General features: G+C 38.4%; 1 long non-coding RNA gene across 1 annotated transcript; it reads right to left on the reverse strand.

Moving 5' to 3' along the window:
• Window positions 1-1720: 1720 nt before the first annotated feature.
• Window positions 1721-8013, reverse strand: LOC116994511. The gene is made up of 6 exons (XR_004417506.2): window positions 7428-8013; window positions 6607-6674; window positions 4821-4895; window positions 3642-3811; window positions 3180-3268; window positions 1721-2576 (listed from the first exon to the last, which is right to left on the reverse strand). It is a non-coding gene; the product is annotated as an uncharacterized LOC116994511 (long non-coding RNA).
• Between the last annotated feature and the right edge of the window lie 2426 nt (window positions 8014-10439).

Here is a 10439-nt window from a genome sequence, read left to right on the forward strand (position 1 = left end):
GTCGGTGGCGCGCGCAGGCAGCCCAATAGACGGACCGGGGTCCTTATTTTCCCGCCCTTTTATTCGCCATACTTAGAAGGTCAGCCGTGTGGCGACCGAGTCGCCATCTTGGGAGTGGCATGGTGTAACTTCCGCCCTTCTTTGCCGCCATCTTTGGTACTGGCAGAAGCTACTTCCGGTCTAGCCGCCATCTTGTTGGGGGTACCGTTAAGGCCCCTCACAATGGCGTCTTACTAAATCGCCTGCCTGAATCCGGCCCCGACGCCGATCCCGCGCTTTCGGCACGATTTTCCGCCGCCTTTCCCCGCGCGAGGATGCGAGCGGCGGGGTCAGTGGCGCCGGAAATGGCTCCATCCGCTGCTCGAGCAGCGGCAGGCAGCGGCGGAGGGGATGCCTCTCTGACGCGGCCGCCATCTTGAGCGTGGCAGCAGTCCCGTACGGCAGGGTCCCAGCACGCTGTCGCTTCCGCCATCTTGAAAAGGGCACGGCTGCAGTACCGCGCTGTGCCCACAAGGCGGCAGCACTGCCAGGGCGCCGGCTGGGGGGGGTCGACTGCAGTACCGCGCTGTGCCCACAAGGCGGCAGCACTGAGAGGGTGTCGGCTCGGGGGTGCCTGCAGTACCGCGTTGTCCCCACAAGGCGGCAGCACTGAGAGGGTGCCGGCTCGGCGCACGGCTGCAGTACCGCGCTGTGCCCACAAGGCGGCAGCACTGAGAAGGTGCCGGCTCGGCGCACGGCTGCAGTACCGCGCTGTCCCCACACGGCGGCAGCACTACCAGCGAGCAGAGCCCGAGGCTGCGGCGCTTCAGGGACAGAGACAAGGAAAGGCGAAAAGGAGAGTCCCATTCCTTCAAAAAATCCTCCTAAATGAATGCCCCAAAAAAAGCCCGACCAAAACTAAAAAAATCCTGCTTGTAACGAAATAAAAACAAACAAAACAACACCTTTAGCTTAAAAAAATAATATATATTAATATTCAATTTATATTCATATTAATAATCTGTACATATTTTAATATATTCAATTTAATTTACATTAGAACATATATACAATATTATTTCTTATATAGATATCTTTATAATAATAATATTTATTTCTATTTAATGTATATATATCTTTATATATATATGTTTCTATTTTTTAATATTATGTATTAAAAAGCCTTGCCTCTAACCAATAGAAACAAAAAAACCCTTTATTTTAAACAATATTTTAATATTTTTATAGTTATGTTTCCATATTTATAATTTACATTTATACATTATTTATCTCCATTATTTATATTATATACTTCATATCAATTTGTTACTTACATTTGTTTTTATTTTATATTTATACAAATATATTTCTATAATTATATTTTTATTTTTCCATTATTTATGTTTGGTATTTTATATTGTATATTATTTATTAATAAAACATGCCTCTAACCAAATAAAAACCACTAAGACATTTATTTTAAACTATATTGAAATATTTTTTATATTTCTATTTTTTCTGTATTCTACACCCACCCCTCCCTGGGAATGCTCGGGCACCCTTGGGTCCCTCTGGGGGAGGACACAGCCTGATTCCCCCTTCCCCACTCACCTGCTCCTGCACCTCAGCCTGGCTCCCTCTCCCAGGGATGTTGGGGTGCCCCAAATGAACATCAGAGCTCCCCCAGTCCCCACCCCCTGCCCCTTCCTCACCCCCAAAGAAGGCACAGAATGACTCAAACTGCCCTGACAGCAGCACAGCACTTTATTCCAACCCTTTCCATGTGAACATTCCCCCAGAAAGGGGCTCTGCTGACACAAGAAACAGGGGCAGCCCCAGAAGTGCTGACGCTCCTCCCCAGCCCAACAGACACAGGTGACAAGAGGCAGAAAGGAGTGGCAGCAGAGAGGACACAGGAAGAAAACCAAGATCAGGGTACAGGATGAAATGGGGGGAAAAAAACAGCAAAAAAACCCCCTGGGATGCTGTATGGGCAGCACGCAGAGAGGGATCAAAAAAGAACAGGGACAGTGAGCAGGACACAAGAATCCTGTCGGAAACAACGGCATGGGGAGCACCACAGAGAACAAAACACGAGTGAGGCCTGGAGAAGGACACAGAAAAAGTGCCAAACACACAGCAAGGACTGAGAGATACAGAAGCAGTGAAAGGGAATGGGATGGGGAGCACTCAGAACAAGAAAGGAACACAAAAGACACACTGGACAGAGAGAAGAAAAGGGGTGGAAAGTTGGATATAAGGCTGAAAGAAAAACAGGAACAAACCCCAGGACTAATCATTAGAGAGTGAGGCTGGTGAATGTGTCAGAAAACCACCAGCTCCAACAGAACAGGTCACAGCCAGGGCTCAGCCCAGGACTCATCAATTAACATCTTCTCTTGGCAGGGCCATAAAGCCCCTGATAAAACATCAGGTGAAAGCTCAATGGTTGATGTGCTCCAGGTTTGGTGCTGCTGCTCAGCCCTAATGCCAGCCTGTGCTGCCAGTGAACACCCTGATGTCCAAACCTCTTCTCAGCTTGTTTTCACACATCCAAATTCCTTCAATTTTCTTCAAGCTTCATCTGTTTCCTGGCACTGGGAGAAGTGAGAAGTGTTGAGCACAGCACAATGAATAGAACAGTCTCATTTTCAGAAGACACAACTGAACAGGAACAGACAGCAACACTGCTTCGAGCCAATTTGGGCACACATTTCCCTTTTTGCAATCTGAGCTTTCCTTTGTGCCACACCTGAAATTCTGAGTTTCTTACTACTCTGCCCCAGTCCTTCCATCTCCTCTCAGCTCTGCTCTGAAATGATGAAAATTACACAATTTATCATCCAAAAGAATTGTGTTCCACATAGAAGGCAAATGCTTTTATTCCAGGTATGCTGGGGGAAGAGGGAAAACCCATAAAGAATATGGTCTTCCATTAGCTATTTTTCAGCCTGGTTTTGATCTTAGAATTCTTGGTTTGCACACAAACATCACATCCAATGTTCCCTTACCCTAAGGGCCATTCTGTGTTGTCAGCTAACAGTGACCTTCACCATCATCTTTCAGAAAAACAGAGTCTAATGAAATCTGTTTTCACTAAAACATAGGCAGTGCTCATCCCATATCCATTCAGAAACTGTAAATACATTTGAGTTGCATAAAAACTGTGAAATAAAGCATTATAATTTTCTACCGCACACCAAAATTTGTTTTGCAATGTGATTTGTGATTTCCTTTGCATCCAAAATTATGCATGATGGTAGCGAGGACACTTCTGCAGCTTTTAGTCCTAAACATATAAAACACAAATCAGGATTTTTAATGTAATTTTTATCCCTACCTTCCATTTTATGTCTTCCAGTATTAACCAGTATTCCAATATTCTAAGGGGTAAAGAATATATTAAAATAACTTTGGTATATTTTCATCTGTGTTTTTTTTTTTTAATTTTATTTTTTTGTTAATAAGCAGTAAGGTTCAGAGTTACAGAATAAAATGTCTACTCTGCTTATCAATGACAATCAATTCATATCAATACTAAATACTTTTTACACATGAGAAGGTTAGAAAACATATAATTGCATTATAATTACATGGCTTCTAGTGGTCAAGTGCAATGCACTTTCAACTCCAAATAAATGCAAATTTTAGTTTAGAAATACCTGCTGTGTGATCAACAATTTCCATGTATGTTCTATGAGCTGTGTCAAGGAACTCACTGATGTTAGGCTTAATGGTGTAGCACTCCTGGGTCCTCACACTCAGACATCCTTTTGTGTATTCTTTGTCATCCTTCATTTCAGTTGTAATCTTTCCCGGTATCATTCCAAATCTGCAATATCAGTTGTGTCATTAATTAGATGCATAATACTTTACAATTTTTACTTGCAGCATCACCCCCAAAATACAAGTAGCAGCATTACAAATAAGTGAAGTTACTTTTAAACTTTTTACTGTTAAAACAAACCACTACATTTCATATCTATTTTCACCTCAGATTGAACCGTGACTATACCAAAGTCTGACTAAAAATACTATTCCTATCTTTGGGAAACAGGAATTATTTCTCAAATATAATTTTTTTTTCAAATACACAACACTTGATTTTTGCATGATTATGGAGACTGTAGGAAACCACTACTCTTGTCTTTTCAGAATTATTTCTAGAGGCAGTTCAGTTCAGCAGCAACTCCACTATCACACCTAGCTCTCTTGCTTTTACCCCAGATTCATTACTTGAAAATTAGATTTGCTGACAATTAAAATCAGCTTTAAGCAAAAGATTTGAGCTCTACCTATAACTCTAAACAAGCAAAGATGCAACATCTTTTATCTTACAGGCACTTTTGAGATGAGGGTTTCTAACACAGTAGCTGACTATTAGGATAAATACCTTGTAGCTTTGAGAGAACTGTAAAAAGCCTTTAGCAGCTGTGTGTCACAGCTTCTTAAAGCAGCTGTTGAAGATTAAAATACAGCCATGAGAGTCACTGCTTTTTGCAGCCTTTTTAAAGGATTGCAAGTTTTCAGATTCAGTGAGGCTAATCACAGTTGTACAGTGTGCAGGATCTGAGCAGGAGTTTCTGTTAAAGGTTTGTTACATAATCAATTGTTCAGGTAATGAACCCTGCTCTTCCCAGCACAGACACAAATTTGTATTTCCCATTGGTGGTAAGAATCAATGTACTATGCTGGCAGTGTTGTGTTCTGCAATTATATTCTTTTTTTATTTTATCCATCCCTTCCAACTTCCTATGAAATATAATGAACTGCACTTCATAAAAGTAAGGACAAAATGACCTGTACTTTACTTAAAAAAAAAAAGAACAAAGAGAACTTACTTTCAGAGGCTCCACAAGTTCTAAGGTATGCTTCAGATAGATTAAATTAGTTCTTTTTGATTCAGCAGTATTAACCTGTTGAAAATTTTTCCAAATAATGGAGGTGTTTATATGACTGCTCTAAAAAGTACTTAAGAACTAGTAGAACTCATATTCTTAACAGTAACAGGCTTCTATATTTAATGAAAAGTCCTGTAACACTTTGTAAGCTCACTTTGACAACTTTGTGTCTGCACAAAAAATGTTTACCTAAATTTTACACTGCCTGCTGTGATAGTTTGTCCATCAGTAGTTAGATTTTCTAAGTTTGAACTGATAATGAACTCTAAAAACACCCTGCTAGCCCAAGCTGTGCAAACTTCTCATCTTCTATGTATACTTAACTCTATAAAACTCTACACAATTTGTAGACTTTTCAAAGCAAATATATAATGTATTATAATGAAGCACACCACCTTTTAAGGAAATAACACAGATGAACATAGATATAAGCACATGAACACAGGAGCATGGCCCCATGTGAAATCTTTTCTCATTCATATATATAATATCTCTTTACTCTTATGACTGAGGGCATCTCCCATCTTACAGTCACATAAAGTTTGGAGTTTTTTGTAAAAGACAGAATTAAACATTGCTAAATGCATGAATAGAAGAATGCTAATCTCCAAATAAACATGGGGTCTAAGTCCCATGAAGGAATCAGAGATCCAAAGAACTGATGTGGCCACCCATGAAAAAGTGGTAGTGCAATGGATCTTTGACTAATTAGTTCTTACAGCAATTTTAACTCAATTAGTGTTAAGAGTGAATCTCTGCACATGATATGCTTAAGGTTGAAGGCAGTAAATGATTTCACCATTGAGCAACTGAGCCAGCACCTGAATAAGCACGTCTGTTGCACGAATAGTGAGCTCTGCTAAACTGGAACCAGTCAATGGGAAAAAAACTGCAGTAAAAATGTTTGGTGTACATCCTCCTATGCATGCATAAAAGCATCCTGTGTGACACCTTTAGTCATACAGATGAACTCATGAATTCATGTTACACATTTCTACAAGGAAAGCTGGGAGCAATAATCATTCTGGGTTTTGATTATGCCATTAAAGATATTTATCTGCATTTATTACTGTCCTGAGTCTGTACCTGATTTCTTTAACTACAGTTAGAGAGATCCTTTATCTAACAGGTAAAACAGCATGTGAGAAGACATTGAGAGGTTGTGAGTATCTAAGTTGCTGACACACAAACATAAACATAAGGAATCATCAATCTCAAAAGCAGTGGCAGAAATATCCCACTCAAGTACAGTAGGCAAATGTAACTTTTAACACCATGGTTTCAATATGCTCAGTAGAAACAAAGTTGGGGTTCAGTAACCTCAATCTCACTGTAGTTAACTCCTGGGTCTGGTCTCAACCAAGATTCACTGGTGAACTACATGTATTTATTCCATTTTGACATTTGTTGTACATTTGTTAACATACAGACTGATATGAGAGGCAAGGTCTGATGAAAAAACAATCTTGCTTTTAGACATAACAGTCACTAGGACTGTAAGTCACTAAACACTTTTTCCTTTTATGCTGATATGAAGAAAATTCCTCTCATCTGAGTACTGTTAAATAAAATGTACACTTAGGAAGAATGAAGGTGGGGAGAGATGAAAGAGTAAACATTTTTCAAAGTACATCTGCATCAGCTAAGATTAATTGTAGACATCACACTTATATATTGCATGTTATAGACAAATAATTGATTTTCCAAGGTGTATTTTGAAACTTACTGTATCCTGCTTTGGACTCTGTACTGAAACTCAAAGTAGTTGGTCTGGATCCAGGAATTTTGAGATAACTGTAAAACAAGAGTAGACACACCAGAAATGAAACTGAAATTGTAAGATGTATTTTCTTTGAAAGCACACAGTTACTCAGCTATATTAATGCTAATCTTTTCCTTACATTCTATTGTCACAAATCATTGACAGGGTAAACACTAGCTCAAAACTAGCTAATATCAGAATCATTTTGTCATAACTGTATGTACGACTTAGTACATACACCTAAGTGACTATTGTATGGGCAGACTTCTGTCAATTCAGAAACACTTTTTTTCTTAGATTGAGTTATATTTCTCTTGTGACACAGACGAAAATTACATGGTCCAGTTTCAGGTGAAAGAACTCTAGTATTGTATTTTACCTTTCATGTTTTATGAAGTAACAGGAAAAAATATTTATACCCAAGTATGATTTAAGCAGTGTGTTTGTCTTTTCATGTATGCATTATATATACTTGTATACATCAAACATAATGCATACCTAGCCATGGCAGTAAAGAGACAAACTCCAACTCTTTCAAAAAGCTATTGGCTCCCAGACTTCTACACACTTTATCAGAGAAATTCAACTTTTCTAAGCAAAATACTTGAGGAAAGTATCACTATGATAATACAGAGTATTTCAAAAAGTGAAGTGTTCACTATGTCACCCAACAAACCACTAAAAATACTTTCCAAACACACTGAGTCACATTACATACTTTCCTCTATTAGAAAAAGATGTCTAAAAAGAAATAGAGTATTTGGTGTTACAAAATAAACTACTACCTGCTTGAAGACCAAAAAAGAGCTCCTCATCTTGGAGAATTCCTGAACACAGTCCAGTCTTGTGTTAATTGTTTCAGCATCCACTAGAGGTTCCAAGATATTGGATCTAAGTCTTCAACTTCCACCTGGAGTTTTAGTACAATTGGAAACACCAAGAAGTGTGTGACCATTCCTTTGAAAATAAAATAGATGTGAAGAACACATGCATCAAGGAAAAGGAGGGCAAGTGTCAGGAGTATCCTACAAATCTGAGGCATGCTTTGGCATGCTTAGCATCTCCCTATTTGCCAGGTATATTATGTGAACTACAGCAGTTTAGGAAGCTAGGTGATTTAATGCAATGTGATTTAATATAATATTAGCCTTCAATTATATCAGTATAGAAATATATTTGTACTTAGTATTTTATTCATGTTCTGTAGTAGTATTCCATTGCTACCACAGTGGTAAAGTTCACATTTTCCCTCTGCATTAAACTAATTAAAAATGAACAAACCAACCCTACACAAGGAGACAAATTATCAAGTTATAATCAGAGACCAAATACTAATCACAACTATTTACTCGAAATATATTTCTGAAAATAATTTAAAATCTACTTAGAAGTCAAAAAGAGAAATAATTTTTTGTTTTATTCTTTTAAAGAACGGATTTCAGTCAATACAGGAGCTAAATAACATGATTATAATTTCTAAGTATTAGTTTCATCTTTATGGCTTTGACATGTTATGTATCTCAGGGTTTCACACTTAAGCATGGTTGCATCTCTGTAGAATAAGCCATCTATAATATTTACACCTATTACAGAGTTAAACAGTTTTAGAAACTTGAAATCTTCTATGCTATTGGCTGGAAGAAGACCCATGAAACACCAGGGCCATAAGAACATCTTGATTTAAATCAACACTTGAATTGGAAGAAACCTGGTACAAATACACAAAACAAACACCATGAACACAGGCAGGCAGGTAGGTAGAGTGAGCAGAAATACCCTGCTATAAAAAAGCTAAGCAAGAGTCAAGAGAATTAAAAAAAAAAAAAAGGGGGGGAATTTAAACCCAGTTGTATTAAGGGTGCATTTACCATATGATGCAACCTGTGACAACACTTAAGTGGAACTCTGCATTTGGGAGAGTATCCACAGTGCCTACCCTTTAGGCAACTGAGGACTTCTTTCCCTGCACAGTTAAATGAAAAGAGAGAAAAGTCCCTCTAGAATTAAGACTTAGATGTTCCCAGTGTGTGCCTGTGCTATTCACTTGTACTTGCTGACACCTAATACAAAGATATGTAACCAGGCTTCAGGGTTAAAATCTAGATAATAAAAATAGACACGTTTGGCTGATTTAAATTTGCCAATGGATCAGCAAAAATTCTGCATCAGTAATGCTAAAAAAGCCCCCAGAGAAACTTCAAGCAGTTTATTTGCTGTTGCTCAGCTCCTCCTGCAACCACCCTTCTCTCAAAATCATCTGTGAAATTAGGAACAGAAACATATTTTTTCAGAAAAATATTGCTCCAAAAGTACCTTCCTATGTAAGGCATTCTGTGGTTCTACTGTATCTCTCCAAGGATAGAGCTCTTAGGAGCAGTACTTGGAGAGTCAGGAATGTCCAGGTTCCCCTTTTTATATCAGGGTGGACATCTAAACAGAGGTGATCTTAGAATCTGACAGGCAACAAAAGTCAAGTTCCAAATATTTCTCCTGCTCCCCACAAGTGGAACAGTCTGGAGGAGGCAAGCCTTGAACTTTCTCCCAATGAAGGAAGTGCTCCAAGCATTGATGTCACTGTGGAAAACTACCATGCAATCAAGTACAACATTGCACATTCCCATCATTACAGCAATTACTCTCTTTCCCACTATTAGATCTAAAAGAAAACAAAACTCCCTTTCAAGGCTGAAGCATGTCTCTTGGGTAAAATGAGTAAAATGTAGGTGTTTTAATCCAACATAAGAAACTTGCAGAAATATTGCCTCTTTCATTTCACAGTCTGTCAAATTTTGCATAAATTAAATTTTAAAGACTGAATAAAACAAACACAGCAATGTAAAGATGGTTATGCATCATCTCTTTCCACAATTCATTTTAGGATTTCCTGTGCTAGAAATTTTGTGCTGAACTGTAACATATTTCTCTGTCAAAATATTTTTTAGAAGGTCTGAATGGTATGCAAGTTCTCTCATACAGAAATAAATGCAATGGTCAGCTCTTTGACACTGCTGTGATTGAGAGCACTGGAAAAGCAGTGCATTTCAAATATGCACAAAGCCATGTCTAGTGAACATATATTCATGAAACCAAATACTCATAAATGTTTGAGTCTCTGTACCCTCTACAGCCTGTACTGTAGAGCTGCTATTGTGAACATATTTCAATAGACACATTGACTTGAAGACCCTGGACACCAAGTATCAACACTTAAAATTGTTGATACATAGAAAATGCTTGCTGAGGCCAGTAAGACAGGCAATCATAGCTCCTGAAAGGTATCTTTAAGGAAATAATGAAAAAGACAAAGTGTGAAACACCCAATCATGTAACAGGCCTTCTATTTATATTTCTAGATCTATCAGAAACACCGGAGAGCAAAATAAAAAACACAGCTCTGTTATGAACTTCTAACTTTTGGAACATGACACAGACATGTAACGAATACATAAAATTATTTGGTTAAAATATTACCTGGACACAGTATGCTTTTCCTTATTCAAACATACTTCGGTTGGACTTCCATGGAAATGATGCTAAATTCAGATGCACACAATTGTTCCATGTACTCCAAACCCTTCCTTTCATCGAAGTATTTTCTCTGGACAGTTGTAAAATCACATTCTGTGAAGATGGGGATGAAAGCAAATAGTTTTATAAGTTACATCTGAGAGACTTCTGTATTTTTCTAGTGATACATGTTTCCAAGAAATCTATCAATTGATTCTGTGATCCGTCCTCATAGAAGTATTCATTCCAGCTTACTAGCACAAGCAGGTCAATGGAACTGAAGGTGTGTG

This window comes from Catharus ustulatus, chromosome 3 (genome assembly GCF_009819885.2).
Source record: "Catharus ustulatus isolate bCatUst1 chromosome 3, bCatUst1.pri.v2, whole genome shotgun sequence".
NCBI classification, from domain to species: domain Eukaryota; kingdom Metazoa; phylum Chordata; class Aves; order Passeriformes; family Turdidae; genus Catharus; species Catharus ustulatus.